Source organism: Momordica charantia (assembly GCF_013281855.1).
Source record: "Momordica charantia cultivar OHB3-1 chromosome 11 unlocalized genomic scaffold, Mcharantia_2.0 BLBB01000011.1, whole genome shotgun sequence".
Taxonomy (NCBI): domain Eukaryota; kingdom Viridiplantae; phylum Streptophyta; class Magnoliopsida; order Cucurbitales; family Cucurbitaceae; genus Momordica; species Momordica charantia.
Window position 1 is genome coordinate 20,519,834 of NW_028275159.1, and position 18,361 is coordinate 20,538,194.

Here is an 18,361-nt window from a genome sequence, read left to right on the forward strand (position 1 = left end):
ACGTGGAATTTTATGATTGGTCCAAAATATAATTTTAAATTGTGATGTGGCATTTAGTAATTTGTTCAAATTTCTGGTTCAACAATATGTTTAAAAAATAATAAATATTTATAAAAATCCTATTAAAATGTAAAACAACTAATAATTACTTTTTTTACCTATTTATTCTTTATATAATTTTAAAATTTCAAGCCTATTGTTAATAATGATAACTTATACTTGATTTATTCTATTATTTTTATTAAAATTAATATAATATTTATATCTTTTTTTTTGTAACGGTAATATAATATTTTTATATCTTAGAACTAAAATGAATCTGTTAAATTAAAAAAGTTCTTATATTCACAAAAATAAAATAAAATCTTATATTCTTAATGCAATTTCAAAATAAATAAAAAAAACATATTTAGAAACCTGCGTTTTTGTTTTCCAAATTTGGCTAAAAATTCAAAAAACAAAACATAAAAATCACTATCAAATTTAAGTCTTAAAATTAAAAAAAAACATTTAGCACCATGTTTTGATTTTTTTTTTCACAATTTTTTATTCTAGACCAAATTTCTACTCATAATTTGAATTTTGGGTAGAATTTGTTAAAGTATGACATTTAAAATTTGAAACTGTCTTCTTTATTTGACTCACTTTGATTTTGGAGATATTTAAACTTGATTTACGGACTTGATTTGCATAATGTGGCCAAGACTTTGATTTGAATTTGACAAATAATATATTCAAATTTTGCTTCAGAATAAAGCTTAAAATTTACCCTAATTTTGATTTGGGGTAAGATTTAAACTCTACCAAAAACATTTGAATAGGATTCAAAGTCATAACTAAATTTTAACTTTCAGTAGAATTCCGATTCTACCACAATTTTAACTTCTAAAGCTTGAAAAGCAATAGGAATTTGGTGACATTTGATTCCCAATTGATTTTATTTGTGTTTGGGGAAGAGAATACCCTGGACACGTGGAGGACCCCTATTGGTGCTCCAGGATGACTCATGAGTCATGCCCAGCTTGGACGGCCGAGATCACCACCACTAGCGTTGACAGATGCTAAGTACGAGGGCCGAGGTAAACCTGGTCGAGGTCCGACCTACAGGGAAGCTCGGTGGGGGCCGATGTGAGCTATTGTCAGCGGCGTGATTATCGGGTATAACCGTTGGTCCCGAGATTACCGGGTGTAACCGACGGTCCCGAGATTACCGGGTGTAACCGTCGCGAGATTAGCGGGACTACCACCCATAAGTAGAGGACTTCACTCCACGATCAGGTACGGTGATTTCTAACCTCGAACTAAACTGGGAATCCGACCTATACTGACTTGATCGTCGGAGTGCTCACCTTTTTTGTGCAGGTCCGCCCAAGTATTCAGATCGGTCCGGAGGCCGAGTTCGAGTTGCAATCTGAAATACACTGTTGTGCATATCCTTGCATAAACATTTGGCGGCGTCTGTGGGGAACGACAATCTAAGTCATCCCAATCCTTTTAAACTAATACGCGAAGCGAAAATGGTTCAACCCGCAAGCTCGACCAATACGGCAGATCGAAGGACCCTAGCTGCCAACGATGCCCACCAGAGGGAGGTCGGAGCAGTAGTGGTAGAGGGGCAAGGTCGCGACGGCCTAGCAACAGAACCCCTCCGCAGGTCGGCACGAATCACCGCGCCCGTTCTACCGCCCGCGCACCCGAGGACATCCAAGGCCACCCGTGGCCGAAGTGGGACCTCTAAGAAGGGCGCCCGGGGTCCAGCCCCGGCTCCAACAAGTGAGAACTTTGATGCACTCCAGAGAGAAATGGAGGCAATGCGCACACAAATGCGGACCATGGAGGAAATGTATAACGAAATGATATTAGCTGCAGGCATAGGGTCCCGATCTGAAAATCGAGTGACGCGCGTGGACGTACGCGAGCAAAGGGGTTCCCAGCTCGGCCCAGCCGAGGAGGAACGTCCCGAAGACAACGAGAGCGAGGGGCACACTCGCCAGAGGGGAGACCTCCGTGAGCATCTCAACAGAAAGAGAGGCTCATCTCTCCGAAAAGGACAGTCACCATCCCGCTCACACAGGAGCTCCAACCGGCAAGCTGAATCCTCTCACAATCCCGCAGGGGTGATCACAAGGGAGGAGTTCGACCAGCTGAGGGGCAAGCTCGATGCTCAGGTGGAGGCCTTAAAGGCCAAATGTGAGCAGAAAGAAGGTTCACTGAACGATGACGACTTGGGAGAATCGCCCTTCACCTCGGACGTTTTGGAAGCACCGATCCCTCCGAAGTTCAAAGCTCCTACCGTGAAGCCTTATGATGGGACGAAGGACCCCAAGGATTATGTCGAGGTCTTTGAAGGCCTCATGGACTTCCAAGCGGCATCAGACGCAATCAAATGCCGTGCCTTTCAGATCGCGCTTACTGGCAGCGCGCGATTGTGGTATCGGAGACTGCCAGCCAGGTCGATCTCGACATATTCTCAGTTGAGAAGGGAGTTCCTCGCCCAGTTCTCTTCTCGGCATTATAACAAAAAGACAGCGACCCACCTCGCCACCATCAGACAAAAGGAGGGTGAGACGCTGCGGGAATATGTCACCAGATTCCAGGAGGAGCAGTTGAAGGTCGCACACTGCTCCGATGACTCGGCCATGTGCTATTTCTTTACCGGTCTAGCCGACGAAGCCCTTACGGTGAAACTTGGAGAGGAGGCCCCGGCCACCTTCGCCGAGGTGCTTCAGAAGGCGAAGAAAGTCATCGATGGACAGGAGCTCCTCCGAACCAAAACCGGCCGACCGGAACGAAAGATCGGCCGGGGCAGAAGTGGAAAAGATATAGAAAGGGCAGATCCCAAGTCCAAGGACAAGGGATCCTTTTCCAGCGGCCGAGCTGAGTATCGAAGGGCGGAAAACGGACCTACCAGGAGCCGACCTTACGAACGCTTCACCCCGACCACGATTCCAATTTTCGAGATCCTGACGAACATCGAGGAGTCTGGAATGGAAAAGCTACTCAAGCGTCCAGAGAAGCTTCGGGGAGCCCCGGAGAGGCGCAGCAAGGACAAGTATTGCCGCTTCCATCGGGAGCACGACCACAACACGTCGGACTGCTGGGAGTTGAAGCGCCAAATTGAGGATCTAATTCAAGATGGCTACTTCAAGAAATTTGTGGGAAAGCCCAGGGCCAGCTCGGCAGAAAAAAAGGAGCGAAAGCGTTCAAGGACGCCGCTCCGGCGCACTGACCGACCTGCGGTCATCAATACCATTTTCGGAGGGCCAAGCGGGGGTCAGTCCGGACATAAAAGAAAGGAGTTAGCTCGTGCAGCCAGGCGCGAGGTGTGCATCATCAGGGAGCAGGGGCCGACCTGCCCAATCACCTTCGATGGTGCAGACTTGGAGGAGGTCCACCTGCCCCACAATGATGCACTTGTGATCGCTCCCTTGATTGATCATGTGGTGGTCAGGAGGGTGCTCGTAGACGGAGGCGCATCTGCTAACATCCTGTCCTTACCGACCTACCTCGCCCTGGGATGGACGAGGTCACAATTGAAGAAAAGCCCGACACCGCTGGTTGGGTTCTCTGGAGAATCAGTCATCCCAGAGGGTTGCATCGACTTGCCGGTCACGCTGGGGCAGGACCAAACTCGGGTCACTCAAATGACCGAGTTCGTGGTAATTGACGGTAGATCGGCCTATAACGCCATCTTAGGGAGACCCATCATCCACTCGTTTCGGGCCATTCCCTCGACACTTCATCAAGTTTTGAAGTACCCCACCCCCAATGGCGTGGGCGCGATCCGAGGAGAACAGACCGCTTCGAGGGAGTGTTATGCCTCCGCCCTCAAAGGCTCATCGGTCTGCGCCCTCGAAACTCTCGCCGGTAGGGATGGGACGCTCGAGTTCAAGGCCGACCTGCCGAGGAGGGAGTTTGCCGCACCCACTGAGGAGCTCGAGCTTGTTCCTTTGCTTAGTCCCGAGAAACAGGTAAGCATAGGAACCAAGCTGGGGGCCACCGACAGAGAGGAGCTAATCCACTTCCTCAGATCCAACTCGAACGTCTTTGCTTGGTCCCATGAGGACATGTCTGGCATTGACCCGCGAATTATGACGCATCGCCTCAGCATAGATCCATCATTCCGACCTGTGAAACAAAAACGAAGACCTATAAACAAGAAGAGGAGTGATGTAATTGTTGAGGAAGTTAGCAAACTTTTGAAAGCTGAATACATAAGAGAAATTTCGTATCCCGAGTGGCTCTCCAATGTTGTATTAGTTAAAAAATCTAACGGAAAGTGGAGAATGTTCGTAGATTTTACGAACTTAAATAAGGCATGCCCGAAAGATTGCTTCCCACTACCGAGGATTGATCAGCTCGTGGACGCCACAGCCGGGCACGAACTGCTCACCTTCATGGACGCCTACTCTTGGTATAACCAAATCAAGATGCATGTCCCAAATCAAGGTCATACTGCTTTCATAACAGACCAAGGTCTGTACTGTTACAAGGTCATGCCCTTCGGGTTAAAGAACGCAGGAGCGACCTACCAGAGGATGGTGAACAAAATGTTCGCCAAGCAGATCGGCCGGAATATGGAAATGTATGTGGACGACATGCTTGTCAAGAGCAAGCAGTCTAAGTCGCATCTCTCCGATCTGACCGAAGCCTTCGAGGTTCTGAGGGCATATCAAATGAAGCTCAACCCAGCTAAATGTGCCTTTGGAGTCTCTTCGGGAAAATTCCTTGGCTTCATGGTGAACAACCGGGGAATCGAGGCCAACCCCGAAAAGATTAAAGCCGTGATCGAGATGGAGGCACCTAAGACGCTGAAGCAGCTTCAGTGCCTCAATGGCAGGATTGCGGCCCTGAACCGGTTTGTTTCAAGATCGACAGATAAGTGCCTTCCTTTCTTCAAAGTCCTACGAAAGAAAGGGCCATTTGAATGGACAGCGGAGTGCGAACAAGCATTTCAGCAATTGAAGAGCTACCTCTGTTCGGCACCTTTGCTCGCCAAGCCCATGCCGGGGGACAAGCTCCAATTGTACTTAGCAGTGTCTGACAGTGCCGTCAGCTCGGCCCTAATCAGGCAAGAGGAAGCGCGGTAAAACCCGGTCTACTACACAAGCAAGTCTATGACCGAAGCCGAGGCTAGATACCCTCAGATGGAGAAGTTGGCTCTCGCTTTAGCCACCTCGGCCCGACGGCTTAGACCATACTTCCAAGCCCATACGGTGGTGGTGCTCACTAACTTGCCCCTAAAAAGCATCTTCCATAAGCCAGAAACTTCTGGACGCCTGATGAAGTGGGCAATGGAGCTAAGTGAGTACGACATCCAGTTCGAACCCAGAACTGCGTTGAAAGGACAAGCGGCGGCGGATTTCATAGCCGAGCTCACACCACCTTCCGAGCTGAGCGAGTCCGACCTACCGTGGACAATCTACGTCGACGGATCCTCCAATGAGAAGGGGTGCGGGGCTGGAGTCCTCTTGCTCGGACCAGGAGGCGAGCGATTTGAGTATGCCTTGCGGTTCGGCTTCCGGACTTCTAACAACGAGGCTGAGTATAAAGCATTTATTGCCGGCCTGCGAATTGCTAGAGTATTGGGGGCCTCTTCTGTTAAGGTCTTCAGCGACTCCCAGCTGGTTGTGAGCCAGATCAAGGAAGAATACCAAGCCAAAGACTCCCGAATGGAGAAGTATTTGGGCAAGGTCAGATCGTACCTCGCCTAGTTTCGAACTTATGAAGTAAGCCGGGTTCCCCGAGCAGAAAATTCTAATGCTGACGCCTTGGCCAAGTTAGCATCGGCGTACGAGACCGACCTGGCCAGGTCGGTCCCCGTCGAGATCTTAGATAAGCCCTCGATCTCAGAGCCAGATCTGATGGAGATCGGCGCTCCGGAATCCTCATGGATGGACCCGATTGCGGACTTCATTAGGGGCAACTCACCACAAGACCCCAAGGAGCGCAGAAAGTTGGCAAGGCGAGCAGCTCGGTTCGTGGTCTGAGGTGGAGCATTGTACCGACGCGGCTTTTCCCTGCCTCTATTGAGATGCCTAACCCCTGGAGATGGCCTGTACGTCCTCAGAGAAATCCACGAAGGAGTGTGCGGCAATCACTCAGGCGCCCGGTCGCTGTCAGCCAAAGTGATCCGACAAGGATACTATTGGCCGACCCTCAGCCAGGACGCCAAGAAGTTCGTTAGAACTTGCGACAATTGCCAACGCTACGGAACCATAATCCACCAACCTCCCGAGCTGCTCACCCTCATCTCGGCCCCGTGGCCATTCGCGCAGTGGGGGGTAGATATCATTGGTCCTTTCCCTTTGGGCAAGGGCCAGACCAAGTTCGCTGTGGTTGCTGTGGATTACTTCACAAAGTGGGCCGAGGCCGAGGCGCTCTCCTACATAACGGAATCCAGAGTCACGTCCTTCGTATGGACAAATGTCATATGTCGCTTTGGTATACCGCAGGCCATTGTGACAGACAATGGGAAGCAGTTTGACAACGCAAAGTTCAAAGACTTTTGCAGCAAGCTTGGCATAAGTCACCTTAGCTCGTCCCCCGCCCATCCGCAAGCGAATGGGCAGGTGGAGGCAGTCAACAAGATCATCAAGCGAGGCATCAAGCTTAGACTGGACTCCAAGAAAGGCAGGTGGGCTGAGGAGCTACCAGAGGTTCTATGGTCGTACCGGACCACCCAAAGAGAATCGACGGGTGAAACCCCGTTCTCCCTGGCCTTCGGCTCCGAAGCTGTAGTCCCGGTTGAGATCGGCATGCCATCTGACAGAGTAGAGCATTACGAGCCTACGGCAAATGAGGAAGAGCTGCTCCTCAACCTCGACTTGTTGGAAGAAAGAAGAGCAATGGCCCAGCTACGCCTGGCGGAATATCAGGGCCGAATGGCCAGACATTACAACGCCCGCGTTCGGCCTCGGACCTTTCAGGTCGGACATCTGGTCTTAAGGAGGGTCCAAACCCATGTGGGTGCCCTTGATCCGGCCTGGGAGGGCCCGTTTGAGGTCAAGGGCATAGTCCGACCTGGGACGTACGTATTGGCCGATCTGAAAGGAGACGTCCTTGCGCACCCGTGGAACGCGGAGCACCTGAAGCGTTATTATCCTTGAAACGCCAGAAGGGTTTTCAATGGGTCTGTAAACACTGTTTCAAAAGAATTATGATCGGAATAAATGTGATGATTTAATTTCATGATTCCGAGTTCGACCAGAAATTAAATGGGGGCCACGGACTCCCACGCGATCACATTCCAGCAGTCGGTTAAAATTCAATCCTCCAAAACCTAAGGGTACGAGGCGCGATGCCAAAACCACTGATGAACTTAAAATTCAAACCTTCAAGGTAAAAGGGACGATGTGAAAAGTTCAAAATGGTCAAGCCTCCGAACTTGAGGGCACGAGGAGCGATGAGAAGAATAGCTACGGACTTAGGATTTTAGCCTTTTAACGTTTTTAAGTTAAGGGTGCGATGTTAAATAATCCAGAGTTGGTGCAATGCATTGAATGCTAAACAAAGATTCAAATTCGAACTCTCAAATTATTTTAATTAAAGGTGCGAGGTGACATTGGCTGCAGTTCAAAGAAAAAGCAAGGGAAAGATGTTGCCGACAACAAAGTAAAAACAAATGGGATCCTCTTTATTGAATGGAGAGCAGAGCCAAGGCTTATAGACCTTGCAGCTCTGCCCTGACACTTACAAACAAAAGAGAAGAGAAGAAAGACAGAGAAAGGCTTCATGAAGGATGATCGCTTAAGAGTCCGCCTGAGGAGCGCCCTCCTGTGTGGTGCCGACCTGGTCAGCTTCGAGGTCGGAGTCGTCAGAGTCCAGATCTCTGACATACTTATCCACCAACGCTTGGGGGCCAGGGGTGCCGCCAGGCCCAGACGCCCACTGCTCGGCATACCTCTTTTTCAGACAACTGAGATCGATCTGAAGGTCAGGCATGTCGGAAGCAATGCCCTTCATGAGGAACTTGAAGCCCGCGTCAGAGAAGTCTTTGGCAAATCCATCGAAGTCAGGATGCTGCCTAAACGATTCCTCCAGTAGGACTCCATTGCTGAGACGCTCCTTCACCGTCTCCAGCTCGGCAGTCGCATGCTCCAGCTCCTTATCCTTCGCTTCAAGTGCCTGGAACATGTCCTCCTTCTCCTTCAGGAGTTGGAACTTCTCCTTCTCCAAGCCCCTGGTGATAGCATGGGCAGCTCGGAGCTGGACCTTGTGTCTGTCCTCTTCCTTCTTCAGCAGCTCGGCCTTGGTCTCCACCTCGGCCTTCAAAATCTCCACCTCAGAGTGAGCCTTCAGCAGCTCATCCTTCATGGTGGAGGAAGCAGCCTCCAAGGCAGTAGAGAACTCCTCTTTCTCCCTCGCTGCCAGAACTTCTCTCCCATCCAGCTCGGCCTTTACAGCCAGAGCCGATTGAATGGAAGCAACAAACGCCTGAGAAAAGGTACAAAGAAGAAAGTTAGACCGAGCTACCTGTTAGGTAAATTAAGCAAAAATGGAGACACAAGTCTTACCTCAGTGGCGTAGTCGATGGTCCTCTGCAGAACGGACCCTGGGTCGCTCACAAATTTGGACGCCCTCCTTAGGCAGTGGTCCAAACTTGCAGCCGAGATGCGGGACACCTGGTCCCTCACCCCGGAACTTGACGGCTCAACTCTGAACCGTGCTGTCACATCGGACGTCCCGCCCATCCTGGCGTCAAGATCGTCCACCCGATCTGCGAAGCTCGCAGGCAAGACCCCACAAGCTCCAACCTCCAAGGGGGAGGTCGTCTTCTTTTTCTTCTTCCTTCGCTTCAGAGGGACTTCCTCCCTCACCTCCTCACCCAAGGGCAAGGCGTCCACCGCCTCGGTCTGATCCCTGGGGCGCTTCTCCCTCGAAGGACCCCCAAAAGACTCCAGCTCGATCACTGGGGTTGGATCTTCCGAGGCAGGCCCTGCCACGGCAGGGGTGGCAGGTTTCGAACTTTGGGCGGCCTCAAGAGCATGGGCTCGGCCCTTGGACTTGCGCTTCACGTTGCTTGCAAATCCGCAAACCATGGCTGCAAAATAAAAACAGGGGTCAACACAAGGTTAGAGGAAAAAGGGGGGGAAGCAAGCTCGGCATACCAAGTTCGGAGTTCGGCCTTAAGGATTCAATGGGATGAACTGCGGGGTTATAATCTAGCAGCCCGGACTCAAGCAGCAGCTCGTCAGTCACCAGGGTTCCGACCTTCCTACCCCTCGGAAAACGCTCCTTGTAATATTTCAACGTGTCGAAGGAGGCTTGCGTAAGCTCAGGGACTGGTCGGATTGAAACTGCACGAAGACAAAATCCAAGTTAGACCTGAATGACAAAAGAAAAATCACAAAAAGCAAGAACTACTCCGTACCTAGGTTCCCAAACCTAGTGGGGACGTCAAAGAAGGAACGACCTGACTCGTCCTTTGCAAGCCATTCCCCAGAAGCGTAGAACCACTTCCTCACCCATCCCTTGATGGAGGTCGGCCCTTTAACTATACCGCATGCGCCTTTCCTTGCGCACATATAGAACCGACCAGGCTTCATAGCTATCCTTTTCGCTTCGAAGCACGCGAGGAGCTGGTCTACGTCCAACAGCTCGGCCTCCTCACTATCCCGAGCTCGTAGCCAAAAGAGGATGGCCAAAGCGAAAATGACACCCCACCCATTGGGGGCCACTTGAACCGGAGCCAACCCAGTCCGGAAGAGAAATTCTTGGACAAAAGGGTGAAGGGGAAGTCTGAGGCCGTACTCAAACATTTTGAAGTAGAGAGTGACCCATCCCTCTGGAGGATTGTCAGCTCTCTCCCCCTCCTCCGGAAGCCTGAGGAGGATGTTCTCAGGGATAGCGAACCCCCTACGAAGGGATCCGAGATAGTGCTCAGGTATCCTAGAAGGGTATTCCAAACCCTGACCTGAAGTGGAGGCGTCACTATCCTCCCCGTCGTCGGAGAATCTAAAGTTTTCTATCTCCTCGAGCTCGGACTCTAACCTACGAGCTAAATCGGATCCTAAGTTGCTGCTAAAAGAGGACGACATGGCAACTACGTTCGAAAGAGAGAGGGAAGAGACCGACCTACCAAGGGTTCGAGCTGCCTTCAGATCGAACTCCAAGAATTCAGGGAACGTAAGGTATGACCTGAAGGATTGGGGGCATTTATAGCCCGTCGGAAAAATTTCCCCACCGTACACGTGTAATCAACGAGCGGCTAGGATCCTCCTAAGATCCGAAGCGTCGGAATATTTGAATATTCCGACGATAGATCTACCACAACGGTTATATTTTCCCACGAATAGGAAGTCGCCACGCGTCCAAAGCGAATCGAATGAACTTCTCTGCCAGGTCGAGATCGGACCAGACAGAGAGGGGGCCAATGTTTGGGGAAGAGAATACCCTGGACACGTGGAGGACCCCTATTGGTGCTCCAAGATGACTCATGAGTCATGCCCAGCTCGGACGACCGAGATCACCACCACTAGCGTTGACAGATGCTAAGTACGAGGGCCGAGGTGAACCTGGCCGAGGTCCGACCTACCGGGAAGCTCGGTGGGGGCCGATGTGAGCTACTGTCAGCGGCGTGATTATCGGGTATAACCGTCGGTCCCGAGATTACCGGTGTAACCGACGGTCCCGAGATTACCGGGTGTAACCGTCGCGAGATTACCGGGTGTAACCGTCGCGAGATTAGCGGGACTACCACCCATAAGTAGAGGACTTCACTCCACGATCAGGTACGGTGATTTCTGACCTCGAACTAAACTGGGAATCCGACCTATACTGACTTGATCGTCGGAGTGCTCACCTTTTTTGTGCAGGTCCGCCCAAGTATTCAGATCGGTCCGGAGGCCGAGTTCGAGTTGCAATCTGAAATACACTGTTGTGCATATATCCTTGCATAAACAATTTGGATTTGGACCGCAAGAGAGATTTGATTCCAAGCTTATTTACGTAAATGGTCCTCTGATTCATCCGAGTTTAGAATGAAACAACAATTGGAGCTTTGTCTTGAAGAGATTGAATATGGTTGCTGTCAAATAAGGCAGTACCAAAAATTTTGATTTGCAATCAAGCCGTTGATGTGTGGATTCTGACCTTCCGGTTTTACTTCTCTCACCCACTAAACTCGATGATTAAGGGAGCGAATATATGCAAAACAAACCCGATCTAAACCGGTGCGACCTCTGTCACATGTGCTCCGATGTCTAAGTCAGCAAAATCAGTTTCTAGTATGGAACTTGCTTACCTTAGGGTTAAGCACAGGATCTATTTGTAGCCGCCTGGGAGGTTCCAGAATCTTCTGACTGGTGCCATAGACCTATGTTGTGAAGGCCCAATGGTTTGAAGGCAACAGAAAAGCAAGAGTGCTTAGGCTTGGCCCGAGCGGGAATATTCGATCAGTTGGAATTGGACCCGGGCGGAGGAGATCAGGCTGTGCCTTAGCCCGAAGGCCAAGATAAGGAGTTGGCGCCAGGCGCCGAGGAGCCGAGACGGGGACGGCGCTGGGGCGCTGTGATGACTTCGGTTTTGGGTTGGCTTTTAGAGTGGTCGGCCCTTTCGTTATGGGTCGCCCCTCACTCGTTGGTGATCCCAGGTTCCCTCAGTTCGACCTCTCGTCCTGTTTTGGATCATTTTTGTCCCTATAACACAAGCAAATCCTTCCCGATTCGAATTGGAGGGAAAAAAAAGAAAGAATCTCATATTCCCAAAAAATAATTGATTTGAAATCAATGAGATCCAAGAATTATATTCTCCAAATTATATATAATTGGAAGACTGGGAACAAGTGGGGCATCGTGGTGAAAGTATATGGTGTGGGCATTCGTGGTTGTAGGATCGCCGCCTGGTTCGTCGGTGTGATTTCCACCGTTTTGCAATATTGCTCAAGAAAGAGATAACATGGGTCTAATCTGCTGGTGTGGATTTCTGTAGTCGCGTCGTTGGAGACAGTTCGCCGACAGGTCTGATTTGCAAAAGTTTCAATCATGGAGTGTACGTCACCTTTGATATGCCATCAAAGAGAAGGGAATTGTTGTTAATGTGGTCTGGTTTGAGGTTCTCCATTAAAGATGAAGGTGGAAGAAGAGAAATTGAATTTCTCTCTCTTCTTCACAGGTAGGCGGCATGTGAATGTATATATATATTCTTTTTAATTTTATGCTTATTTTTATTTTTTGTCAATTATTTAGAAAAGAATTATAAAATTTTATTGTGTATAAAGACAAATCTAACAAAATTAAAATGTGTAACTGAAAATATTGAGCTCAAGTTAATATCTTATTATTTCAATAATAGAAGGTTTATTAATGAATAATGATCATGTGAATGCACTCCCAAGTCCCAATTTTTGTTAAATTTTAAAAAACAAATGTTGAACTATTCTAGAAAATGGATCGTACTTTAGGGTTTGGCTTCCTTCCCTATTTATAGAAGTTAAATCCTGATCCCTCCAGGGATTGTGGAATTCGAATCCTCATACATCTAGGAAATTTGGGCTAGCGTATCTTGTTATGGGTCTGTCGTCGGATTAAGAGCCGAGATGCGATGAGCTTGGGCCGGCATACATCACGATCGAGTCGGGTCTTCTAGAGTTCTCGATTGGGGGGCCGAGAACTGCTCGACGTCGAACCCTGGTCCGTGGGGGCCGGCTTGTGTTGCCGAGCACCGACCCCCTTTCTGGTTCGTGTCTTCTCTTGGCTCTTCCCTAATCTTCTCTCGCTTTGTTGGATCTTTTCTTTCTGCCTATAACAATAGACCCCACTCTCAATGTAGAAGACAATAAGTATAAGTAAAATGCTAAGACTTATATATTGAGAGTATTTGACACTTGGTCGTTTCATGGATAGTCACTTTGGTGGAATAGCCCCCATACCCTTTTGTCATTTCTCGGGCTGGCCTTCTTAACCCCATATCCTTGTCGTAGTTGACTGTAGTCAAGTCTCTTCGGCTCTACCGTACAGTTAGTTTTAACTGTTTAGGTTTTTGCCTTGGGATCTAACTTTTAGTTGGTCTAGCTGTACTACCCTTAGGTTTCTAACCTGTTTGGATTTTACCCATGGTTTTATACTCTAGGGTTTATTCTTGGCTTTCCAACCTATTGGCTTTTGCCAATGGGTTTGTACCCTGAGTCAAGTTGATACCCTTTTGTCGTTGTCGGTTGTCGTTTCATGGACTGGTCTTCCTAGCTCTATACTATTTTGAGATAGTTGGCTGCAATCAAGTCTCTTAGGCTCTATTATATGGTTAGTTTTAACGTTAGATTTTAGCCTTGGGATCTAACTTTTAGCTGGGCCAGCGATTCCACCCTTGAGCTTCTAACTTTCTTGGCTTTTACCTATGGTTTTGTACCCCAGGGTTTACTCTTAGGTTTCTAACCTATTTGGCTTTCGTCAATGGTTTTATACCTTGAGTTTAGTCGGAACCCTTAGGTTTCTAACTTATTTGGCTTCTGCCAGTTTTTTACCCTGAGTTTAATCAACACCCTTGAGTTTCTGACCTATTTTGGCTTTTGCCAAATGATTTTATACCTTGGGTTTCCTTGATTGGTTTGGCTTGCCTGCTTTCTGTTTCAACCTTGCGGGCTTAAACGCATGCCTTTTTCAGCACCTTTGGGATTCTTTTCCCCAGTTTCACTAACTGGCTTCTAGTTTATCTGTCTGCTTCTAGATTTGCCACAATTCGAGTTCCTTGATCATTGTTACTCACCTGGCCCCCACTTGAGGAGGTTTTGTTTAAGGTATCAAATGAAAATTTTCTCAACTACATCAAGCCTTGTCATTTTCTTTTATGTCGCTTTCTTCTATCTACTCGTGTCGACTAAGTGACTTCTCTTTGCCGAGCACAATTTCTGGAGCCCGAGTCGGCTTTTCCAGGTAGCTCCTACTACTATGTGTTCTGACTTTTGCTATCGTACAGTTATCTTATCTGGTCGGCAGAAGAAACCCGGTCGACAAAATATGCCAAGTCGGCAGAATTGGCCTGGTTGGCAAAATAGCCTTGGTCGGCAGAATGGGTTTGGTCCGCGGAATAGCCCTCGTCGGCATAATAAGCTTGGTTGGCGGAAGACACTTGGTCGACAGTAGAGACCTGGTCGGCAGAGACTTGCTCGGCTGAGACCTGCTTATGCGTTGGATCTATTCATGCCCTAGAGTCTGGTCATGCCCTTGATCGGGTCATAACCGGTTATGTAGTTCACTTGTCAGGTCTTTGCAGTATCTTTGTCCTTCTGTGGACCTCGGACGGGCGTAGGTTGCCCTTTCTTTTTGTTGTTCAAGTTTTCCAAAAAAATGGGGATCTATCAATTATAGGATTTGTTGATCGTTTCTCTCGAAACCTATTTTGGAATCCATCGATTTACCTCATCCAGGATCTCTCCTGGAACTTGTCAATTTGTTTGCTTTAGAACTCATCGAGTCTAGTAGTTCTTCTTCTTCTTATGGGTTGACTTATCTTACCCAGGATTTGTCCTGGAATTTGTTGATTCGTTCATTCTGGATCCTGCCCCAAAACTTGTTGATTTGCTTTTCCCTCGGCTATCTCAGGAAAGGGCAGCCCTCGGAATCCATGTCGATTTGCTTATCCCAAGATCTCCTTAGATCCGAGCAGTTCTCGATTAATTCGTTGGTCTTTGGATGTTAGAGGGATCGATTCTAAATCTTCAGCAGGTGTTCCTCTATCTGGGGTAGGTGATTCCATGTGATGACCAGGACTCAGGTCAGCCTTTTGATTGTGTCGTTATTTAGCGAGGGTATCAAACTGGTTGTGTGATCTAATCTCATGGCATGATCTATTCCCATCCTTCTGGTGGTTAAGTGGTCACCTACTGAAGATGAACTACTGGCATGACATGTTCTCACTTCACCATGAAGACCTTGTTGTCCATCCTAGTTGATCTGATTAGGGTTCTGGGCATGTTGCTCTCCCTATCTTGAAACTTGTGGGCTTATTCTCCTTCAAAATTTCATCGCGTAAGACCCGTCCTCGGTTCGTCCCTCTTATTGGATGACAATTATAGTCGGAACGACGTTGATCTCTCCAGAGTTCATATTGTTGGCTTTTAGATCTTAGTCGTTCCCACAGACGACGCCAATTATTGATGCAGATATTTGGCTCCTTGGGATTCCTTCAAATTTGCACCAATCTTCTAGAATACTAAGGATCGACATGACCTACAAAACTAAAATAACATTAAGATCGGTGTGGCTCCTGCCACACGGGCTCCGACGCTTAAGTTAGTATCAAAGTAGTCGAGAGTAGAGAGGAGGGTATTTAGGCGTACCTTTAGGGTTTGACTGACTTCCCTATTTATAGAAGTTGAATCCTGATCTCTCCAGGGATTGTGGAATTCGAATCTTGATACATCTAGGAAATCTAGGCCAACGTATCTTGTTATGGCCTGTCATCAGTTCAAGAGCTGGGATGCGATGGGCTCGGGCTAACATGCATCGCAATCGAGTCGGGTCTTTTGGAGTTCTCGATCGGGGGGCCGAGAACTGCTCGGCGTCGAGCCCTAGTCGACCGGGTGGCCGACTTGGGTTGCCGACCACCGGCCCCCTTTCTGGTTTGTGCCTTTTTTTGGCTCTTTCCCAGTCTTCTCTCACTTTGTTGGATCTTCTCTTTCTGCCTATAACAAATATAGTTTTTAGTTGGTTAATTATTTATGTGAATTAGAAAGATGTTTGAAAAGGTGTAAATTTGATTGGAAAAGTTGAATTCACCGTTGATTTAGAAATATGTTTGGAAATTATGTAGATTTCAATTTAAAAAGAAAATAGGTAAAATTAGATAAAAATTGAAAAGTAGTTTGAGTGAGTTAGAAATAGTCTGGAAAGTGTGTATATTTGATTGAAAAAGTTGAAGAACAAAATTAAAAAGTAAAGGAATCCATGAAAAAAAGATCAAAATCAAGACATGAAATCATAATGATTATGCAAATCTACTCAGGAAAAAAAATATTAGATGTCACCAAATGAATTAGACTAAAACGTGTATCATCATGTTCATTTTTAAGTATCATTGATTAGATAATTAATATTTCCATTCGAGAAAATAGAAAAAAAAAGTAGATGAATCAAAACATCAAAATATTATTTAAATTAGTCCATAAAAGTTCTATTGTAACTTGATTGTGAAATATAGATATAGGAAAGAGACATAAAATATTATTGTGATTTGATTATAACTTAATACTTATAATTAAGACCCAAATATTATATTAATTTTATAATTTTAAACATATATATATACCAAATATAGACGTAGAAAAAAAGAAAGTTAAAAAACACATTTGGTCCCCGTACAAAGTAACAATTTAGTCTCTGAACTTTAACTTGTAACGATTTAGTCCCTGTACCTTCCCTAAAGTAACAATTTAGTCCCTAAACCTTAACTTGTAACGATTTAATCCCTGTAGTTTAAAATTTGTAACAATTTAGTCCTTATCGTAAAAATTTTTATTAAAATTAAGTGTCAAATTTTATTATATAACAATTTAATCTTTCTAATTCATAAACATATTTGGTCCCGCTTTAGTTTATCAATCTATACATGCGAGAAACTTAACAAAAAAAATTTCACGATAAGGACTAAATCGTTACCAACTTTAAATTACAAGGATTAAATTGTTACATATTAAAGTTCAAAGACTAAATTGTTACCAATTTGAAAGTACATGGACTAAATCGTTACAAACTAAAGTTTAGGGACTAAATTGTTACTTTAGCAAAAGTACAGGGACTAGAAGTGTTTTTTAACAAAAAAGAATTAGAAAATCACCTAATTTTAATTAATATATACTCATAAAAGAAATAAATAACTAAAAAAAAATAGAGAAAAAGTTTTTTTTTAGTATCCAGAGAATAAGTTGAATGTGAAGAAATAGAACAGATAGTAAAAGAAGAATGAGTGAGGAATAGGTTGTTCCTCGACAGGTTGTTACCTCAAACTGAAATTAATAAAATAAAAAAAACTTAAAAAGGAAAAAGAAATAGGAAAATTTAGGGTCTGGTTGTAAACTCGAGTTCTATTTTTGCTTTCAGTGGATTCAGTGAATACGTGTTTGGCAAGGTTTAGGATATTCATTTTTTAAAACTATTTTCAGATTCTATGATCCAAATAGTATAAATTTTGAAAACAATTTTTTTATGTTTTCAATGCTTTCAAATTTAGATAGAGTTACTGTAGCTATCGAGGATTTCCTTATCTTATTTGATGGTGATGTTATCAATCTAGCTACACTGCAGAGCAGTTCGATTATTGTTAATGGCGCGCAATTCATGCTACATCTAGGAGGAATTTCTTTGCATCTTACACATCTGATGATTTCGACAGTGTAGGATGTGTAATGATGGATCAGCAAAATTCGTTGGTACTGGTGATGTGCAGTTGGAGACCAAGGATACTACGTAGGTTTTGAAGAATGTGAAACATATCCTTGATATTTGCATGAATTTAATCTCCACAGGTAAACTTGATGATGAAGGTTTCTACTATTGGCTTTTTTGCTCTTAATCTCGGTTAATTAATTTAATTAATTAATGTTTTGATGATAACAAACACACTTAGTATTAATTGTTTTTGGTGTATAAGAATTATTGTTATAAAACATAAATTTATTATGAGTTTCAATAATATTATATGATTTATATTTTTTTAGTGATAATTTTAGTGTTTTAAAGTGTCCACAGCGTAGAGCTCGATATGACGATTTCAACGAATTTTGAATTACCCAAATCGGAGCTCAATAAAAAAATTATGATCGAAAGAAGTTGAAAGGAAAAATACACTTGACGTTGATGCGGCGGCTGAATCATACGAGCATACCATCGAAAAGTTGACATGTGTCAAAAAGTATTATTAAAAAAAAGAGAAAAAAAAGAGAGAAAAGAGATGAAAAATAAAAAGGAAAATTAAAAAAATATTATATATGTATATAAGTTACAATGGTAACTTGAAGAAAAAAAGAAAAAAAAAGTTTGGGTCAGGTGGCAGTGGCAGTGGAGAGTTTGAAAAATAAAATAAAATTACTTCACCGAGCCGTTGGATATATATATGTATATATGTATAATTTTATTATTATTATTATTATTTTATTCAATCTCTTCATGTTTTTCTCTCCAAAATTTCAATGTTCTTATAATTTCTTTTGAGAGAGATTTTATTTGAGAGATATTTGTGCTTCCAATTTTATTTCTCTTAGCCAAATTGAGGGTCTTATTTGAAAGAAATTTGCTTACAAATTTGTGAGCAAAAGATTTGTATACCCACTCTTTGAGAGAATTTGTAAGTTTGTTCTTAAATTTCCATATCCTTTGTAAGGGTTGCTCTTTAGCCCGAAAAAGAGCGTTGCAACGGTTTGATCCTA

At 45.3% G+C, this 18,361-nt stretch overlaps 1 pseudogene; it reads left to right on the forward strand.

The window, feature by feature from the left end:
• Positions 1-18,361, forward strand: part of LOC148208285 (disease resistance protein RPV1-like) — a 121,082-nt pseudogene that overhangs the window by 63,728 nt on the left and 38,993 nt on the right.